At 46.1% G+C, this 22,260-nt stretch overlaps 1 long non-coding RNA gene across 2 annotated transcripts in view; it reads right to left on the bottom strand.

Moving 5' to 3' along the window:
* The window catches only part of LOC142852176 (uncharacterized), a 31,582-nt gene extending 21,615 nt beyond the window's left edge, over positions 1–9,967 (bottom strand). For both annotated transcript variants that reach the window (XR_012910940.1, XR_012910939.1), the window contains exons 1-4: positions 8,887–9,967; positions 8,362–8,458; positions 6,286–6,438; positions 5,998–6,096 (exon numbers count right to left, since the gene is read on the bottom strand). This is a non-coding gene — a long non-coding RNA (uncharacterized LOC142852176). The remainder of the gene's footprint in view (positions 1–5,997; positions 6,097–6,285; positions 6,439–8,361; positions 8,459–8,886) is intronic.
* Between the last annotated feature and the right edge of the window lie 12,293 nt (positions 9,968–22,260).

Genomic DNA, 22,260 nt, shown 5'->3' with positions numbered 1-22,260 from the left:
GAGAACTTATTATATAGAGCAGTTTCTGTGCAGGCTGTGGTTCTGTGGAGGCTGTGGTTCTGTGCAGCCCATGGTTCTGTGCAGCCCGTGGTTCTGTGGAGCCCATAGTTCTGTGGAGCCCGTGGTTCTATGGAGGCTGTGGTTCTGTGGAGCCCGTGGTTCTGTGGAGCCCATGTTTTGTAGAGGCTGTGGTTCTTGGAGGCTGTGGTTCTGTGCAGCTGATGTTTCTGTGCAGCCCGTGGTTCTGTGGACTGTGGTTCTGTGCAGACTGTGTTTTTTGGAGGCTGTGGTTCTGTGGAGCCTGTGGTTCTGTGAAGCCTGTGGTTCTGTGCAGCTGATGTTTCTGTGCAGTCCGTGGTTCTGTACAGGCTGTGGTTCTGTGGAGCCCATGGTTCTGTGGAGCCTGTGAATCTGTGGAGCCCGTGGTTCTGTGGAAGCTGTGGTTCTGTGGAGGCTGTTGTTCCTTGGACTGTAGTTCTGTGCAGGATGGTGTTTCTGGCAGTCTTGTGATTCTGGCAGGAAGTCAGGACTGAGAACTCTTCTTTCATAAACCCATGGCTTTAATTTTCTTGCTTTGGTTTAATTTTTGACAACCCAGGTATTTATTCCTGTCAGCCCTTGACAGCTTCTAGTCTTGCAGCCTCTGAGTGTTTGCTATATACGGCATATACTCTTAAACTTTGGAAAACAGCAGTGGCAAGGAAGTGCTGAGCTGTTCACGTACTGCATGGCAAGGATCCGCGCCAGGGAAAACAAAGTGTTCCCACCTCTGTACTCAGGGAGTACCGATAGGAGACAAAAACGGCACAGTGTGGCACACTCGCTTTGTACTCACTTTTGGTAGATTTGGTGGAATTAAGGCTGCACTTAGCAAAGCCATAGACTGTGTAACAGAAACAGTTGTGATCACTTCTGCTAATTCTCGATTCGAAGACTAGAGATCTATAGCCTGGTACTGGACGTTGGCAGGTGCTCCTGCAGGGGAGTGTGTTCTTCCTCTTTCTTATACTGATGTTCTCCAGCCCTTCTTCGTGTGTCCCTCCTTCTGGCCTTTCCCCTTTGTCTCTGTCCTTTCTTGTTCATCCTAAAGAACTGTAAATAACCCCCTGGAATGGTTTGCAAATCAGGAAGAGATAACTTGTGTTCTATAAAGTGTTATCAGTAGTGGATTCTGGACACAGCTGTTCAATTTTAACTATTAAAATTCCCTTGAAAGCTGGGCAGTGGTGCCTCATACCTTTAATTCCAGCACCCAGGAGGCAGAGGCAGGTGGATCTCTGAGTTTGAGACAACCTGGTCTCCAGAGAAAGTTCCAGAACAACCAGGGCTACAGAGAAAGTCTGTCTTGAAAAACAAAAAACAAACTAACAAAAAATTCACTTTAAGCCTAGTGTTACAGATTCTGGACCCAGTTTATACCTAAGGATTAAAAGTCCCCAGGAAGCTAGCTGTGTTAATGCCGTGGTCCCTTAGGCCTGACCGCAGGGGCTGGAGTGCCGCTATTTTTAATTAAAGTTTTGAAACAAAAGCAAAATCTCCAAATATATGCCAGCTTGGTCATAAGCAAACATTTATGTTAGAAAAAATATAAAATTGCATTTTCAGATTGGCCTGTTGAATCACACAAATCATCTATTTTAAATTATGAAAATAATAAAATCATTTAAAAAGCTTGAGTACAGTGAAAATTATCAGAACGCTCATTGCCCAGGAAGCATCTAACAGAAACTTTCCCTTGTTAATCAGAAGCTCAGATTCACATTGAAAAGCCTTCATTCATGTTTCGAGTTTTCTCTAACTGAGCTACTCCTAGCACTTTTGGCAAAATATGGAGATTATTTCTATGTAGCTTCCCTTAAAGATTGGTATTATTTTCTTTTACTGTTTAAAATATTCTGTATTTATTAACTTAAAATATTTTATATTGCAAGTTGAATTCTAAGAATTGGACATTTTGATTTTCAGCATGGAGGCTCTCCTACAAACAAATACATTTTCCAGTTCTGCCATTTCCATGGGCAGTGCACAGCCTTCAGCAGTTTTCAGACAATGAAGCAAAAGTGCCATTACCTTAAATTTGTTTTCTTTATTTTAAAAGGGGAAGAAGCAGTAACTACTCATCCTGTAGCATTTTATGCCTCTTCCTTTTAGGTGCACGGCTGGATACGATGGGATTCACGATTCTCAGAAAGTGCATTAGTGCTGTTGAGACACGAGGTAACAGTTGTGCTCACCCGTAGCTTTAGTCCTGGAAACTGTGGGTGTGTAACACCGCAGACCACTGCAGCACTCGGCGCATGCTTACACGTTACAGCGTAAACAGTCATCTTTCTAGATAGCAGGGTCAGTTAGAATATTGACATAGAACATTAGTAACATTTATGCTAGTCTACGCCAGTCACTAAGATTCTGAGTCACAACCATGTTATAAAGGAGTCGGGAGTCAAAGGTGAGGTTTGTATCTAATATTTATTCCCATAATCATTTATGCACTTGGTATTGACTTGGGAATCATGTTCAATGCTTGAAGAATAAAGGACAGGTGTAGAGCTGGACAAGAGAGAATAAGCCATGAGGAACAGTGTCCTACGCCAGCATCGTGCAATCAAATGTATAAAATATTCTTATGTCTACTAGCCGCTGGCTGGAGTGTGTCTTACCTGTTAAACACTGCAAAATTCCAAATGAAATAAAAGACACTCTCTGGTCACCAGACCGTCCTGTTGAGCAACAAGGAGGACTTACAAGTCACACACACACACACACACACACACACACACACACACACACTGGAGGCGCAGTGTGGTGGTACAAGTGGACACAATGTTCTAGGACAGTATCTCGCCAACCGGCTCTGGACACATCATGGCTGTGCTCCAGGAGGTGAATCCCTGAACACTGTGCACACTTAGGGAAGTGCTGAGAGACCACGGAAGATTCAACCTAGCTGCTAGCAGGAGATCCTTCTTTAAGATGCCATTTTGCACATCCTCTTTTTCTGCCACCTGCATCCCATTCACACCCCTGCTGCTAGGCTTCTTGAGGAAGGGTTACTGTACTCATCAAAGGAAGAAACACCTGATGTCTTCTCAGCAAGGCACGAGGTGGCATAGAATGAGTGAAGATGACAGGACGAGAGACAGTTTCATCAGGCATATAGAAGAAGGTCGGGCATTCTAAGCAAGGGGGTTCACAACCAAGGAAAAGGACGCATGGTTCCCCGTAGTTAAGCGCTAATCAGAAGCACGTGCTCATTAAATGCTCTTTTTGTTTGCTTGGTTGGTGTGGGGTTTTTTGTTTATTTGTTTTTGTTTTTTGAGATAGAGTTTCTCTGTGCAACAGCCCTGAATGTACTAGAACTTACTTTGTAGACAAGGCTGGCCTCAAAATGGCAGATATCATCTGTCTCTGCCTACCGAGTGCTGGGATTAAAAGCATGCACCACCACTGCTCCAGCAAATGCTTATTGGATGGCTGGAACACCTTCAGAAAACCTTCACGGCCAGTGCATTCCAAAGCTGGGGCATAAAGAAAGTCACAGTGTCTTGGGAACTATTCAAAGCCTCAAGACAAATATGGCAACAATTTTACCAGGTTTTCTGATGGATGAACTGTTTAAAATATTTGCCCATACATATCATTGTGCACATTATCTGTTTGTCTGTGAGCGTTTGCCAACTGTCCAGTTCTGGTCAAGTCTTCAATGGGGCTTTTAAAGGCGAGGTGTGAGTGTGCTTTTATAACCTCACACTCCTGGGTGAGAGTGTAGCAACTCCAGTTGGGTGCCGTCCTGGGCTACACAGTGAGAGCATGCCTCTAAACTGCTTTTGAAGAAGAAATGTGTATCTTCGTGCTATACAAAGACCCTGGGAGACCAATGTTCACTCTTTATCGTTAGAGATTCTATGATGAGAAGGCATGTAAATTGTGACTAGAGGGTTCCACTGGGCAAAGTAAAAAAAAAAGTGATAAAATTGTACCTGAAATATAAGCTATAAAATTACTAGTCTTTCTTTCTTTCTTTCTTTCTTTTTTTTTTTTGAAGAAAGAGCAGCCATGAATCGGTTGATTTAACTCAATATTCAAGTAGATTATGTGACCCTTATAATAAATACAGTATTATATACCACATAACAAATATTTATAATCAGTTGTTGTAAAAGGGGAATGGACTGCTTTTTGTCCCACCCGGTTCCTACATGGCTAGCTTAACACCCAAAATAACAACTCACAAATTGTATTCATTTAAACACTGCCTGGCCCATTATCTCCAGTGCCTTATTGGCTAACTATCACATATTGATCTAACCCATTTCTAATATCTGTATTGCCACTTGACCGTGGCTTATGAGTCTAACCAGTGTCCGTCTCAGAGAAGAGAGTCATGGCATCTGCCTGACTCTGCTTTCTTTGTCCCAGCATTCTGTTCAGTCTACTCCACCTATCTGAATTCTGCCCTATCAAAAAGCAAAGGCAGTTTTTTTATTAACCAATGAAAGTAACACATAGACAGAAGGCCCACCTACTCCAAACAGTAATATAAATATCATTTTGGAGATGTAAATTTCTACCAACAGGATTCCATAACAAGAAACTGAAGTATTATCAACTATTGCCTATCTTTTTGTGTGTCAGCGATATTTGTGTGTGATCTGTGTTCCTGTATCTGAGTGTGGGTGCATGCATGTGCAGGTCTGTGTGTGACGTGTACCCCTGTATCTGAGTGTGGGTGCATGCATGTGCAGGTCTGTATGTGACTGTACCCCTATATCTGAGTGTGGGTGCATGCATGTGCAGGTCTGTGTGTGACTGTACCCCTGTATATGGGCGTGGGTGCATGCATGTGCAGGTCTGTGTGTGACCTGTACTCCTGTACCTGAGTGTGAGTCAGGCATGTGTAGGTCAGAATATAGCTTCAATGACAATCTTTGCCATGCATCTTTCAAAAAATTAATTTAAGTATGTGCGTGCGTGTGTGTGTGTGTGTGTGTGATTGTGAGTACAAACAGACCACAAGAGGACATTGGATGCCCTGGATCTGGAGATAGAACATCACCCTGCGTGACATGAAGGCTGGGAACAGAACTTGGTCCTCTACAAGAGCAGTACATACTCTTAACTACTGATCCTTCTCTCCAGTCCTACTTCCCACCTGTGTGAGTCAGGGCTTCTTGCTCTGTGCATCCCGAGTGCCAGGCTAAGTGGTCCCCAAACTTCTGGAGATTCTGCTGCCTGTTCTCTCGTCTCACCATAAGAACCCTGGGGTTAGGCCAATGCTACCATATTCGTCTTTATGTGTGTGCATTTGCACAGCGAGCCCATTACCCACCCAGCTAGCTACCCAGCCCCTAAACAAGTCTTTAAGACTTGGTATACATGTCTGCAGTGGTGGCGCACGCCTTTAATCCCAGCACTCGAAAGGCAGAGGCAGGCGGATCTTTGTGAGTTCGAGACCAGCCTGGTCTACAAGAACTAGTTCCAGGACAGGCTCCAAAACCACAGAGAAACCCTGTCTCGAAAAACCAAAAAAAAAAAAAAAAAAAAAAAACCCAGAAAGGCTCCAAAACTACAGAGAAACCTTGTCTCAGAAGAAAAATGGTATACACGCGCGCGCGCGCACACACACACATACGCACACACAGGCTAAAAAAATTAAATTTCCCAATCTTAAAATAATCTGGCTACGAAAACTACAGTCTCTTCCCAAAGCTAAAAATTCTTTAAATCCTGAATAAATACAATATATAAATAATGCAATATGTAATAATATAACAAAAGCTCATTATTAGAAATATTAGAGATTAACTATTATTGGAAAGAAACTAGGCTGTCAAGCTTTCTTGGGTATTACCCATTATTTCACAAAAGTCACTATCAAGGTCAAAATTTTCTCCCTCCCTCCCTCCGTTCTCTCTCTCTCTCTCTCTCTCTCTCTCTCTCTCTCTCTCTCTCTGTCTCTCTCTCTCTCAACGCATGAGGCACAGATATGGCTCTCACCTCACAGCAGCGCGGTTGACTCAGTGTTCCTGTGAACTTCAGATCTAGAGATTGTCACCCATTTGCTCTTCCAGAGACACACGGCCCTGATTTCAGCACCTGTCACATCGTATCGCACTGTTTAAAAAAGCCCATAACAGTGCAACCCGAAAATTCAAATGGAATGAATTTGAGTGGGTCAGTAGCACCCTTCCCGTGATTTTCAGCTGATTTTGAGGCCGACATTTCTATGCAAGGTGAGCAGCTATGCAAAGCCAAGCCCATCCCACAGAGGTAAAGTCCTCTTACCGGTGTCTGTGATCATTCAGTTCAATGATGGCACGGTGATGAGAATCCAATGTGAAGATGGCTGAAATAATTGGGTCAAGTCCACATCAGGTTGGTTCAGTGGCCACATGCAAATGAGGGCATATCAAAACATTATAACAGACTGTATTCTCCCTGGATAAAACAAGAATGAGGATGGTGGTGTCTCCATCAATTTCAGAAGACACTAGCAAGTAAAATGTAAACCACCGATATTTATACAGGTGTGAATAAAAGTAAACAACACTGTGTAGTATAAATGTAGGCAGAATTCTGTCCCAAACACCTGATGTCCAGTTCATCGCTTCCCATAAGAATAGTTCTAAAGCAGTTAGCCAGTAACGGAAGCTGTCCAGAGTCGGAATATTGGAGGTGAAGGATTACTTCTAATACTCTTGGCTTTGCTGGGTTGGGTTGGCTTCCTTTCATTTGACATGCCAAACCCAACCTCTTCCCTTCTCTGCCATGCTCCAGGCCCATAAGCAAGCTCCCTTGTCCTCTGGCTTCTACTAGATCGCACCAGCCAAGAGCAAGAATGTGTAGTATGTGAAGGAAATGTCAGGGCTTGGCTACATTCAGTGCAGAGTCCCCTGTTCAGTTAGCATGGCTTGCTGAAGTCAGGGAAGTGTGCTGGCAGGGTCTGTTAGTTTTCTGACGTTGCTGTGACCACAAAGCCTGAGTGAATTGACTTCAGGGAAGACTTATTGTGGTTCGTGGTTCCTGAGGGTCCCATCCATCAGTGCACAGAGAGCATGGTAGGGCAGCTCAGGTGATGGCATGAGACACACGTGGTGGAGACCCCAGAGTTCAGGGCAGGAGCCAGCGGCAGGTGTAACCCCCAAAGCCCTTGCCTTTGTTGCTTCTACCAGTGAGGCTCTATTTCCTGCAGGCTCCACAGGTTCCCAAAAACAGCACCACCAGCGAGGAAGCAAACATTCAAAACTGGCATTTCAGATTCAAGCCACAACTGATGACAGAGGTTTCAACACATACACCAGCCATGAAATACTTTGGCCTTGGAGTACACCTTCCATCCACATACACAGGGGATGAGTGAGTGCTGGACTTTGGAGTGTTAGGTATTTTCTCGATGGTCCCTTCCTGGATGGTCTTTCTTAGAACCAAGTATTGCCTTATGGTAAACTCTGCTGAACTTACCATGACTGGGCCCTATAGGTAGATTGTTGTGAGCCCAGTGCTGGTGCTAGGAATCCTCTGAATGAGCAACCAGTGCTGTTTTTGAGGTAGGATTTCTCTATGTAGCCCTGGCTGCCTCTGCCTCCTGAGTGACCTAGCCTGTGCTCTAACCTGCTGAGCTATCTTCCAGCTCCCCTTTTCCTTCTTCTTTTTTTTTTTAAGACAGGATTTCCCTGTGTAGCCCTGGCTGTCCTGGAACTTGTTCTGTGTGCATTGGGCTGGCCTTGAACTTAGAGAGATCCACCTGCCTCTGCCTCCTCAGTGCTGGAATTAAGAAGTGAGCCAACACTGCCCTGACTATTTATTAAATGTAAATACAATGAAATGGTAAGACAAAGTGAAGCTATTAATACAATGCTGCCTTATTTTTCTGTATCTCAGAGGAATGAGGTGAAATGGGGAAGCAGGGTGTGATGTGCCCGGGTTCTAGCCTCTGCTTCCTCCAGCATGCTAGGCTCCTGGTGGGTATCAGCACCTCAGCCGGCCCCTATGGGCCCAGCATTCATCTTATTCTCACAAGTGCATTCCCGCAAGTGCAAACACTGTTTAGATGCACGTACAGACTGAGCTTACATCTTGTTCTTATTATGCAGTGTGAGTTGGGACCTTGGGAGGTCCCATGGCGGGTGAGGACCACAGCGGTGACAGAATACACCATGTAGACAGAGATAAAGGGAATAGAAAGGGTGGAGAGAATGGGAGAGACAGAGGAGAGAGAGAGGGAGAGAGAATTACCAGAAGGAGGAGAGAAGGGGTGGGCAGAGCTTGTGTCTTACAGGGACAGGGTACTGTCTGCTATGCAGGCAAGTGCAATGCGGGGTGCAAGACATGGCCTGCTCCAGGGTGTGTCTGGATACTAACCATGACAATCTGGTCAAGTCACCTGAAGCCCAACATTGATATCATTTCCTCCATGCCCTGAACTACTTGGTAACTTTCATGATGGAGTACTAGGCAGCTATAAAAACAATAAACAACTGATGTAAATGAACCATCCTTGACCAAGTAAATATTCAATAGAAGGAATTTTCTTGAATTTGATTAATACACTGTAGTTATGTAAATGACCACCCTTTCCCTGGAAGATGCATACTTTACAGCTGTATGTAAAAAGACACCAAATGTTAGTCAAACGTGGACCCAAATAAAAGGCTGCAATGGAGATTTACTAGACTGAGTTTCCTGGATGACTGGACTCTCTTATTTTGGGAAAAGAAAGTTTAAAAAACAAATTTAATTTTATTGTAGAATGCTCTTAATTTCTGACAAAAATAAACTATATAGTTGGTTCTCAGGCATATGTCATGTTAGCATCCATGTCCACCAAAGATACAAGAATTTAAATGCACCTGAGCTGGTCATCAAATTTGTTAGGAAAAAGATTACCATCTGGATATTTCTTCCTTTGAACTTAAGGCTCGGTGTTTGCTCCAGGGCACCCTTCTTTCTGCTTCAAGCTCCCTTCCCATGGCCGAGTCTGAATCTGGGCTCTGGATGCTCACAGACAGGGTAGTCATATTACACTGCAACTCCACACAGCACAAAGTCTCAGCCAGTCCAGAGAAGCCAGGACTGCTTCTGTGTAGCATGTTTGCAGCAGATACTGGGGATCGTACTCCAGGCCTCCTCAGCATCCATCTGCAATCTGCTTTGCCTGCAGGGCTTGCAACATCACCTTTTCTTTGCAAACTTCTTTCTGGAAGTATTGGGGTTTAAGCATCTCTGCCCAGCTCCTAAAGAGCTCTCCTGGACCTGCAGGGTTGCTGAGAGGCTGGAGATGTCATTTTCCGCAAAAGGAGACATGCCAGCTATGTAGTCGGGGCAAACACGTTGGTCTCCTGCCTGGCCTTGTGGGAGAGTCGCCTCGGTCAGAAGGGGGTTGTCCTTTGGGAGCAGACAGTACTGCAGTAAGAGTACTGCAGTAAGAGAAAACGCTGTCAGGACAGGGACCCTGCTCACACAGCTCCAGTGCTGTCTACTGAAGTGTCCCTCAGATCCTCGTCCTGGCAGACAACTGTCTTGCCCACTGTGTGCCAACAAGATGTGTTTGCCAATCAAGCTTACCTCAACTAACAGATGAAAACCTGAAGGAGCATCTTAACTCCACACTCTCAGCTAAAGACAAACGGACAGAGAGCTTCATGAAGCTGCCGTCAGTCACACAGAAGTATGTATTAGATGCTCTGAAATGGCCAGAAGGGTTCTAGGCCAAAAAGCAGAATGAAAAAGAGCATTATGTGGGTTTCATGAATGGGGATGAGGTGGCCTTGAATGCACTCTGTGGTGCAGGGTTCATATCCTGGGCTACACTCTTTGCTACTAAAAACCATTCTTGGCTAGGCATGGTGGTACACACCCAAAACCTAGGTATAAGATAGCAGTTGGAAGATCAGGAGTTCAAAGTCATCCTTGGTTATATGGGCAAATTTAAGGTCAGCAAAAACCATTTTCCCTAAAACAAGTAGTATTGTTGACGGCAAATTGTAGCATGGTCATGTAAGAGTAGGGTGGCCTCTCAGAAAGAGTCCTGCCAAGATGTGGATGCTCCCGAGGGCTCTTCAACCTTAACCTGATTCTGCTCCAGGTGACAATTCTCCTTCGCTTCCATCTCCTGCTTGATGCTGTGGGATCCCAGCCTGTCAGAACCCATCTTCCCAAGCATGCAGCCTGCTGCTTGGCCACTAGCACACTTTCCTGTCTTCGCTTTAGAAGGGCCTCATATGGCTTGGGAACAGGCACACCGTTAGCTGCTGGCTTTGGTCCCAGCATCTCAGTGATCTATTCAGCAAGAGAATATGTGTCAGATATGACTCTAGACATTATCTTTTTATCCTTCCATATAAATACTTTTGGCAAAGAAATGTTTAAGACTGAAAATTATTTCTTAAAATGAAGAGATGTTGGTTAAAGAGTGTGTGGTGGTTTGAATAGGAACGGCCCCCAAGGGCTCATATGTTTGTTTGCTTGGTCATTCTGGAGTGGCACTACACGAGAGAAATTAGAAAGTGTGGCCTTTTTGGAGGCTGTGTGTCACTCAGGAGACGGGGGGAGGGGGGCTTTGGGGTTTCAAAAGCCCACACCAGGTCAGTGATGTTCTCTCTTGCAGATGGCTGTGGATCTGGGGGTAGAACTCCCAACTTTTCTAGGGCCGTCTGCCTGCATGCTGCCATGCTGCCCCCCATGACTGCAATGGACTGCATCTCTGAAACTGCTTGCAAGACCCAATTAAATGCTGTCCTTTAAGCATTGGAGTTAAGTAATGAGAATTGCTGCGGTCAAGGTGTCTCTTCACAACAATAGAACCCTGACTAAGATGGTACAAAAGTTCAGTTATTTGGGAAGAATAAATTTTAGAAGTCTAATGTATATCATTGTTACTGTAGTTAAAAGTACTCAACTATATATGTGAAATTTGATGATAGATTTCATTTTATTTTATTTATATTTGGGTGCTTTAGAAATCTCTCTCTATTATACAACTCTGGCTGTCCTGGAACTCATTAAATAGACCAGGCTGACCTAGAACTCACAAAGAGCCAACTGCTCTGTCTCCTGAGTGCTGGGGATTAAAGGCTTGTGCCACTATGCCTAGCACACTTTTTAACAATCTATAACTAATTGCTTATCTTCAGTTTAAACATACGCACAGTTCCTAATGAAATAGAAGCAGCAATTAAAATTCTCCCAAGCCCCCTCCTCAAAAAAATCAGGATGGTTAGTACAGATTTTTACTAGACTTTAAAAGAGATAATGTTGATACTCCTCAAATTTTCTTACAAAATAGAACCAGAGGCGATGCTGCCCAACTCTTTTCCTAGGTCACAGTTACCCTGATCCCTAAACCACACAAAGATCCAAAAAATAGAGTTACAAACAAATTTTCCTTATGAACATAGACACAAACATACTTGTAAACCTAATCCAAGAACACTTCAAGTATGTGTAAGGAGAAACATGGTGTAAGGAGAAACACACAAGTTGTCTTGACTTCCAAATGCATGTTGTATCATATATACACCCAACACACTAAATAAATTAGCAAATAAACAAAAATATAACTTAAAAAGTATGATGCTCCAGGGTCTGAAGAGATGGCTCGGTGAATAAAAACACTTGTTGTGAAGCACGAGGACCTGAGTTCAAATCCCAGTACTGATATTAGAAGCTGGGCACAGCTTCATATGCTTGTAACTGCAGTGTTGTGGGGGAAAGAGAAGCAAGGATCTCTGCGGCTTGCTGATCAGTTTAGCTCCAGGTTCAGAAAGAGACCATGTCTCAAGGGATTCAGGTGGTGAGTGACAGAGCAGGGCCCCTATGTCTACTCTGACCTCTGCAACCACCCCCCACCATGCACCAAACACACAAATAAAATTAATTAACTTTAAAAAAGTCATGGAGCAAAAGGCTTAGGGCAAGCTCAAACCAGAAGGGAAGAAGCAGAAAGGGAACAGGCTGTCTGGGCTGGTGAGGAGCTCAGAGGACAAGGGCATCTGCCACCAAGTCAGGTGACCTGCGTTCATTCCACAGGACCCACGTGATAGAAAAAGAGGACCAAGTCCCATGGCTGTCCTCTGGCCTCCCCTAATGTGATTAAAAGGTTTGGAGGAAGTTGTCTTGCAGAACTCTTTGGTCAAAGGCCTTTTTGATGATCCAGGACAGTTCTCCAGGAGTGATGAGGAATCAGACCCTTCCCTAACTCCGCAAGTAAAAGCCAACGCCGTGCCAATGAGAAGAGAGCAAAAGTGGAGCCTCCAGAAATAACAGAAAATATAGTCCTTGCCCCAGAGTGGAAATGGATTTCTTAAGTAAGATACTAAACTCAACAACTACCAAGAAAAAAAATGTTTAAATTCCTCATTCTCAAATTAACAGCTGTCAAACAAAAGACATGGAATGTGGAAAAGTGTTTAGAAGGATGTAATAGTATGATAGTTATTATCTGAAAACAGAGGACGCATATGATAAATGATGAAGGCATTCCCAGAATATATAAAGAGCACCTAGGAATCAATATTGAAAAAATGAAAAGCAAAAAAATAAACTACTAAAAAAAAAGGATGGAGGGCTGGAGATGGCTCAGTAAGTAGCCGAATTGCCTGTGCAAGCATGAGGACCTGAATTTGACCCCCAGAACCCACATAAAAATCTAGATGTTGGAGTTTGATTCCCAAAACCCACAAAAAAGTCTGGATACTGTGACATAAGTTTATAATTCCAGGGCCAGGAAAGCAGGAGGATCCAAGCTAGTTAGCCCAGCTGACTTGGAAGGTTCCAGATTCAGTGAGAGATTCCAAAAGAGGTAGATGGTGTCCCCGAAGATGGCATGGAGGGTATCCTCCAGCCTCCACATGTAGGAAGACACACAACGCACTAGGCCATGCACACACAAATATACCTGGAAAGATGGACAAGATGTGAGGCAGGATCACAAGAGAGCAAACAAAGTGAAATCATCCACTACCCACAGGAAGGCCACATGTTTGGTTTCGTTTTCCTAACAAAGGACATGTGTTGAAGAGTGTAGTGCAAGCTGACCCCCTTGCACTACACGTGAGCAGCATTTCACATGAGTCTATGGTAACCGAGGGTCCGGCAGTTTCCCACAGAGGCAACCAGATCTACAAACAATTCTCCAAAGGAACCATCTTCCTCATCGGAAACCAGAGTGGTGCTTGGGGAGGGGAATGAGGGGCCAAATCTAAAAAAAAAAAGACATGTTTGTTCCTCCTGCACAAGACAACTTCATTTACATAAAGTTCAAATGCACTGAGCTATCAGGCTTTGGTAATGTACCAAGGTGATGAGGAACCCCTGGGCAACAAAAATGACCAAGTTACTGTTAGTCTTCAAACTGCTCAGGAGTAAGAGCACAGACAGCTTCTGCAAAAAAGCCATGTTTTGTTCCCCGCACCCATGGCGCGTGGCTCCAACAACAGGTCCCTCCAGCTCAGGGGATATAATGCCCCCTTCTGGCCTCCTCAGGCAATTGCACTCATGTGCGCAGACACATAATTAAAAATAAAACTTTGAAAATACCAAACTGTTCTTTGTTTCTCCATCCTTATCCAGCCTGCTCCCTGGTCTGTATTGATCTCTCTCTCTCTCTCTCTTCCCCCTTGGCCTCTGCCTGTGTCTTTCTATGCATTCTGGGAAGGGGGTTTGGGAGATAGGAATCACCCACAGTCCCATCACAAAGAGATACAGATCAAGAACCAGTTTATGGAAAGAGCAGGAACAAAAAGACAAAGGCAGGGTAAAAGAAAGGGAGAGAGAGAGAGCAGATGTTAGAGCAGAAAGTAAACAGACTCAGGAAATGAAACAGGGTGAGGCCTGGGATGGGAACCTGCAGGGAGGAAATGAGAAACAGACAGGAAATAAGAAGCCAGGATGAAGTGGCCAGGGACAGCGGCGGTGGGATTTCTCCACCTCAGCACTTCTCCTTCCTTCCCTTCTCCAGTTCCCTCATCTCCTTTACGCCCCCCCCCGCACCCATCACTGTTCCCAACCTCACCTCCCTCCATGTCCACACCTTCCCTGTCCTCGTGTCTCCCCAACCACCACATAAATATCAAGTGACCTAAAGAAGAAGTGGTCACCATTGTCCTCAGGGCCGTCTCTCAGCTCCTGCCTCTGCCGGGCTCAGGAGGGGACTGTGGCCGCCTGTCACTCGTATCCCTCATTAACTTTACTATCAAACATTCTCAGCATGGCCAGTTGTAGGTCTTGTTTATTAAATATTTACGGGGAAGACATCCGGCCGAGATGAATCCGGCTTGCGGCCACCCTGGAGGGCCGACTCTGTACCTGCTGCTCTGATTAGCAGAGACTGCTGGTAGGGACCAGGCTTACAGGGGACAGCACCAGCTGCCTGAGCACTCTGGAGACACAGAGACCCCAAGTAGGCACGGAGCTGGGCATCCCCACATCCACACTCGAGTGCCAAGATCATCTACCAGGGAAGAGAGCTCCAAATCCCCAAAACTAGAAAAGTAAACCCAGTGCCCATTCTATGAATACGGGCTGTCACCAGCAATTAGAATCAGGGGTCTAGAGAGTTCTGGGATGATGAAAAGAATGTCTTGGAGCTCAGCAGAGGTGATGGTGGCACTGCACCAGGAATGCTACCAAACTGCTTGATTAAAAAGTTTATAATGAAGTCCGCCGTGAGGGCTAGCCTGGCGTGCATGAAGCTCTGGGTTTTGTCCCCAGCACTGCAGATGAAAGGTCATAATGGCATAAGCATTTTTGGCTCAATTTTCTTACTTTTCATTTATTATTGGAGGTGCACGTGACCCAGCAGGTAACTGAGGTTGGTGACTATGGTAGTCTGAATGAACTTGACCCCCGCAGGCTAATGCACTTTAATGTTTGGCTCTCAGCTAGTGGACTGTTGAAGGATTAGGAGGAGTGGTCTTGCTGGAGGAGGTGTGTCACTGGGGTGGGCTTTGAGTTTTCGAAAGCCTTTGCCAGGCCTGATTCCTCCCCACTCCCATGAGCTTGTGGATCAGATGTGAACTCTCAGCTACTGCTCCAGCACCATGCCTGCCTGCTGCCCGCCACAATAACAGTGGAATCTCCATCTAAAATGGTGAGCAAGCGCTAATTACATGTTTCTCCTCTAAGCCAACGTGGTCATTGTGTCTCTGCACAGCCACAGGACAGTGACTGAGACAGAGGACAACCTTGTGGGACTGTTTCTCTCTTCCCACCTGTACGTCCTCCAGGCACGGATCCCCGGTAATTAGGCTTTGTAGCAAAAGTCCTTTATTCTACTGAGCCATCTTTCTGACGTGCCTCTATTTTTTTTCTGTTTTTCTTTTTTATATATTTAAAATTATGCATGCATGAACATGTGTGTGTATACACATGTGCAGGTGCTAGTGTGTGTGTGTGTGTGCATACACATGTGCAGGTGCTAGTGTGTGTGTTTGTGTGTGTGTGTGCACGCGCATACACATGTGCAAGTGTTAAAGGCTGAATGTAGAAGCATCTGATACCCTAGAGCTGGAATTATAGGCAGATGTGAGTTGCTTAAAATGGATACTGAGAATCAACCTTGAGTCCTCTGCAAGAGCAACAAACACCACTGAACAATCTTCCCAGCCCAAATTTCTTTTTAAAGAATGCAAAGGCTATTTCCTAAAGAGTCGATGCTTGCACTGTTCCAACTATTAGCTATAAAGCCCAGACAATGAGCTCGCTGGGGCTGTGGCAGCCACGCCTTAATCCTACACATGGGTGGCAGAGGCAGGCAGGTCTCTAGGAGTTTGAGGCCAGCCTGGTCTACACAGACCAGTAGGGCTGCACAGTAAGACCCTGTCTCAAAACAACAAAAAGTACTCATACATGTAGGAGCGCCTGCTGTCTGTACCCAGGCAGCCCACGCAGCCCTTGGAACCGCAACTTCAGACTCCTCTCACAGACTGGCAGGGAGGTGCCAGATCCCCAGTTTGATAGAAAAGGACCTTCTGGCTCAGAAAGAGTGAGTGGTCTTCTGAGGGTCACAGCTCCAGCCTCCACCTACCTGCTCAGTTCACCACCCACATAGACCCCTGGGGAGATGACTACTGGGATGTGATGGGACATGTGTGAAATCCGGGTACTAGAGATGCTGGGTTAGGGGTCGTGAGTTTAATGCTGGCCCGGGCTATAGAATAATAATACCCTGTATGGGATGGAGTAAGGTTGTGTCCTGAGCATTTTTGGAAGGTGCAGACTGTTCCGTTACATTGTGACACTGTCATGACATATTGTCACTTGCTATTCTGTCTACTATTTTTGTTACATTGTTGTTATGATATTATATTGTTCTGTAAGTTACATTTTAACACACTTAACATGCTATATCATGTCACAGTGTTGCTATGTAGCAATAGGTTAGCCTGGAACTCCTGACTGCAAGGCTCACTCTATGCCCTACTCCCACCTCAGCCTCTCAAGATCTGGGTGCCTGGTGTGCATTACCCAACTGGACAAGAGCACTTTCAAATCTTCCAGATGATTCCCCATGTTCTCAGCTATCAGCATGTCTGTTTGTCCCTCTGCCTCTTGGTGCAGCTCTCTGCAGGTTGAGGTCAGCAACCCTGGACAAGGGTTTTTGAACATCTGTGGATACGTGCCTGCATTTTTGTGTCTAGGTATGACATAAAGGGGGAAAGGAAGAGGGGCCACCTGCCAGTCTGCTGTGGTGTTTCAAAATGCAATTGTCACCCTATCACAGAGGAAGTTCCTCTTGTGCCCATTTTAAAGACCAATAAACTGAGAGTCACTAAGGTCAAGTGGCTCTCAAAGGTCATCACAGATGTGAAGGAATCTAGTCCTAGCTGCCCTCCACTCTGTCCCTTACCCTGCCTTGTCCTCACCAGGCACTAAAGGTGTCTTGAGAAAACATGAGTATTTCCACCATTGGGTTTTACTCCCTTCTTTGCCATCACAGTCCCCATATAGCTTCTCTGCTGATCTGTTAAGCAGGACAGAAACAATGCCCACAACCCCTGGGAACTGCCAGAAAACCTAAAGTGGAATCAGGCACTTCTTCCATGGTCCTTCAGGAAGAGACTGTACTGGCAACAGCCCATCCATGCCCTCACTTGGCACCAGTGATCGAGTGACAATCTTAACAGAGGAAGAGCGGGGGCTGAGGAAAGGGATCGCCATCAGGGGTGAGAAGAACGGCCCAGCTGCTCCTCATCCATGGGGGATGGAAAGGAACATCCACCCCAGACACAGAGGGCAGTGACAAAGTAAAGACAGGGTCTGCCTGAGTCCGCTTGCCGAACTGAGTCCATCTGGTGACTAACAGGGACAAGATTGTACCCGTAGGTTTGAACTGTCAACTTAATATAACCTGGAACCATCTGGAAAGAGGATTTCCACTGAGGAACTGTCTAGAGCAGGCTGACCTCTGGGCGTGTCTATGGGGGTGGGGACGGTTACCTTGTAACTGATGTGAGAGGCCCCAGGTCACTGTAGCTGGCACCATTCCTTGGTCTGGGAGTCACATGAGTAGAGACAGCTAGCTGAGTACTTAGCTAGCAGGTGACATGGGGGCATTCAGTTTTCTGCTCTTGACAGTACATGCGGTGTGACCGGCTGTCTCAGGCTCCTTTCTCTGCGGCTTCTCCCAATGGACTCTAATTTGCCAATGTGAGTCAAGCAAACCTTCTCTCTCCTAAGTTGGTTTTAGTCAGGATATTCTACCACAGCCACAGAAATGACACTGGGACAATGGTGAAGCCAAGCATCCTTGCCATCCACCTCTACCCCACTGTGGGTAGGACAATCAACTCAGGAGCACCCTTGGTATACCCTCCACCTCCGATAGCACTGCCAAGACCGCGTGCCACAGAGGGGCTTGGGTGTGTGTGAGAGACTGTGAGAGTTCAGTGAGCTCCTGCCTCTCTGGGGAGGAGAAAGAGAACCTCCACTGGCTGTCACTGCAAGGCCATATGATAGCAGCCCAGTCCTCTATACCCCATCCCAGCCTCTCTGCTCCCTTACACACCAACACGTCATACCAATGATTCGGCATCAACAATCCAAGTTCTGGAGCTTGGGATGTGGTACAGAGCCTATTTGGTCACTTAAAGGAGACCAGGCCATTTGGGGGCTGCAAGAGCTTGCTTTTCTCTGAGAGCTGTTGAAATGGAGGAGCTATTATCCCCCACCGGCCACAAGGAGCACACGCACCTCCACACTCTCTTCCAAACCAGCGCCTGGCCTGTACGAGTAGCACACAAACCAGGACCCAGCACCCATTTGGGGACTTCTGTAGTATTGAATACTCAGGGAGCACCTCCTTTACATGGTCTCAGGGCCAAAGCGACTTTGGCAAAGCGACATGGGTATCATTTGGGAAGCAGAGCTGGGATCTGAACACAGGGAGTCTGTATGCTTGCTTCTGCACCCTACACCACGACGATGCAAAGCCTCAATTCCAAAAGCCAAGCGCAAAAGCCGGCAGCCTCTACACGACCCAGTTCCACCTCCCAAGACCTCTGCACAGACTGCTCCTGAGGACACGGAGCCAGAGCCATGCAAACAACCTGTAGGGACTCGAACCACACTCTCTGTGTTGTTAGCCAGAGCAGAGTGGGATGCAGACACTACCACTTTTCTTTCTTTCTTTTTTTTTTAACTCACGTGTGAGCATGTACAGGTTAGGAGCCATGTCTGCTTCCTTTCAGACAGGATCTCTTACTAGCCTAGGCTCACCAACAAGGCTATGCAGGACCTGTCTGTCTCTGCTTCCCCAGTGCTGGGATTATAAGCACACAGCATACGGTGCCTGGCTTTTTACATGGGTGGTAGAATTCTAACTCACGTCCTTGTTGGGCAGAATAAGCACATTATCATCTCCCAGCCCCTACCTAGACTCCACTTCTGACACAACACTGAGAAGAATGAGCTAGCCACGTCACTTCCAGGAGTCTACCTAAGGAAACAGGAAAGCAGGTATGTCTGCCCAGGCCCAACTGGTGCTCGTGGGGGAAAGTCTTAACGCAGAGACCACACATGACAGCCAAAGGTGTAAGGCATGTCAGAGCAGGGGAATAAGGACAGATGGTGCCATTTCCAGGGGAGTACAAGGCCCACACAGCCCCCATCTTCCCATCCCTCTCGATGGCACACAATAGGTGTTCAATAAAAGCAGATGGCTGGATATGAATGAATATGTTTCCCCTTGAATCTCAACCCTCATCACTCTGTCCTCTGCCTCCTGGGGATGCCTAAAGGGCACCCTGGTGACAGAAGGAAGGGACACTGGAGTCACAGCCGACACCAGAGCTATCCCAACCAGGAACACAAAGAAAGTGAGGCACGACTTAAGAGCTGGGCACCAGAAGGAGGCTGCAAGCATAGGAGAAGGCCCAGCAGCTTACATTCCCACATCCCCAGCTCCAGCTGAGACCCCCTTCCACACACTCGTCTATATTTATATCAACGGATTTGTCGGTAGCAGGCTTGTGGCTGATCGTGTGAGATCTGAGGTTCACAGAAAACTGGCTTAGACACCCAGCAGGGAAGAAAAGCTGTAAATGAAATTTAAGTCACCCAAAAATCCTAAATCCACCCACTTCCTTCAAAGCATCCCAGAGCATCAGGGTTTCTCTGCCTGTTTTCCTAGCTCCCTGGGCTGAAGAACTCTTCACTGGCAGGGCTTTCCTGGGTATTTCAGAGTGCTTCACAATGTTTCTGACTCCTACTCAGGTAACAGCGGCATCCAACCCCACCACCCACACCCCTGACAACCAAAAACATCTCTAGACATTGACAACTAAAGTCACCTCAAGTTCAAAAGGGCAGATTCACATATGGACCACGATGGTTTCCAGATGCTATCCTTTTCCTTCTTGGCACCATCTGCATCTTGAAATTGCCAATCACCTTGCCTCAAAACCCGCCCCACAGATCCAAAGGCAATGGTAACAAGTATTGGGTGTGGAGACGATTGAGAATGTGTCAGCACCATGGACAGAGCCTCGACACAAAGATGTCCCCTGCGGTGTTGTTTCAAACAGTCAGATGGAGGAGGCAGTGGCAGGAGGCTCGCCACACCCCAGAAAGCAGAATATCACCAAGATATTAACAAAAATCTTTTCTGGGGTTTCTGCCAATGCATACAGCACCGTTGTGAGAATTTAAACAAGACGCCCCTTTCTCGGGTTGTTAAGCCCATCTGTCAAAAACTGTCATAATATCTTCAATTTGTTAGAGCAAGATTCTTAAGTTCCACCAACAAATATACAGCTCTCTGATGCTTCTGACGTGTGATCTGCTACCTTTGCTCACTGTACAACCTGCCCGACCACACATGGTGGTCCGACGTGTTCCAAGGACGACAAGGAATTGTATTCACAACTCTGTATTCATAAAAATGTACAGAATGAGATGCATCGAAGTATTCTGGGAATTCTTTGAGTATGGGAGAATGTCCATGGATTTCACATTCTTCTTTGTACATTAGATGCCCAATAGTGATGAAGCTGAGCATCTTGGAAGAGGTGACCTGGGGAGGAGCTATCTATGGAAGACTTGTAGGATGCAACAGAGGCGGAGTGGACACCATTATGCAAATGAGCAGAATGGAAGAGTGAGACCAAAGATACAATAGGAATCAGGCCTCAACATGTCACAGGAGTCTGTGATTCTGCAATCTGTGTGTTCTGACTGCTGAGTAACCACGGTAGGCATTTCCTTGTTCTCCCTGGAGAAGACATGGTCCCAATTTTTCTACCCATACGGCAAAAGCCAAGGACTTCCACTTTCAGTCCCATGACTGAAACAAACAGGTGACATGTTTCCAGAGTTTAATAATGTCTGTCAATAACTCTGTTAGCCTTCCCCACAGCATCTCAACATCTCAACTGAACACCTGCAGGTGGATGGTGCAGGAAGTGCCAGGTGCAATGAAGGCAGGAGCCTGCTCTCTGATCTTCAAGAGCAGCCAAGCCTACTGAATTTCTGGAAGCAGCAAATAAGAGTGGATTGGTACTGGAGAAGGCATGACAGGGCAGAAACAGGGAATGCCATGGTCCCAAGTCAATGAGAATAGCATATGTCAGAGACCACACACAGGCCTTGCCCAGACCATGTTCTGACATCCAACAAATACCCATACACCTGCCTACTCATTTTCTACCTTTCAAGCTAATTCCTTTATCATTACATCTACTCATTCATCTACATACTAATCCTTACACCAGCCCATCCACCTCCCAATCCACCCATCCACCCACCTATCTATTCTCCATCCATCCATCAGCCCACTTATCTGTCTACCCATCCACTCATCCATCCATCTACCCACCCACCCACCCATCTATCCATTCACCTATCTATTTACCCATCCATCCACCCACCCATCTATCTACTTATCCATCCATCCATCCATCAATCCATCCATCTGTTCACCCATCTATCTACCCATTCATCCATCCATCTACTCCGTATCCATCCATCCATCCACCCACCCATCAACCTACCTATCCATCCATCTATCCACTCATCTACTCTGTATCCATCCATCCATCCACCCACCCACCCATCTATCTACTCTGCATCCATCCATCTGTCCACCAATCTATCTACCCAACAATCCATTCATACACTCATCTATCTACCCATTGATCCATCTACCCACCCACCCATCCATCTACTGACCTACCTGCCCACACACTCCCCTGTCCATCCAACCATCCATTCATCTGTCTACTGACTATCCAACATCTATCCATCCACTGCACACCTATCTAAATATCCAGCCAGGCAACTATCCACTCATCCATCCATGCACCTGTCGGTAGTAGTCTGAATAAGAATGATCCTTATGGATTTTAGTATTTGAACACTTGGTTCCCAGTTTGTGATGCTGTTTGGGGGCGGGGGTAGGTGATAAAGCCTTGCTGGAGACAGCACACCACTGGGGGGGGGGGCTTTGAGAGTATTTGGGCTTGTCCTACTTCCGGTTTGTTCTCTGTTTCAAGTTTGTTTTTGAAGGTGTGTTCTCTTAGCTTCCTGTTCCTGCTGCAGTGCCTCCCTGCCATGATGGACTCTTATTCCTCTGGAACTGTAAATCCCCCAAAACGCTTTCTTTTCTAAGATGCCTTGGTCATGGCGTTTTATCACAGCACCAGAAAAGTAGGCAAGACACTGTCCACCCATCAATGCAATCATCCAACGTAACTGCACAGGAGTGCAAGCCATGCAGCCATGATTCACAACAGAGACCACTTCAATGTGACTAAAACAGTCAGAACT

The sequence above is a fragment of the Microtus pennsylvanicus genome, chromosome 6 (assembly GCF_037038515.1).
Source record: "Microtus pennsylvanicus isolate mMicPen1 chromosome 6, mMicPen1.hap1, whole genome shotgun sequence".
NCBI classification, from domain to species: Eukaryota; Metazoa; Chordata; class Mammalia; order Rodentia; family Cricetidae; genus Microtus; species Microtus pennsylvanicus.
The sequence above is the reverse complement of the archived record's forward strand: the minus strand, read 5'-3'. Positions and strand labels throughout refer to the sequence as shown.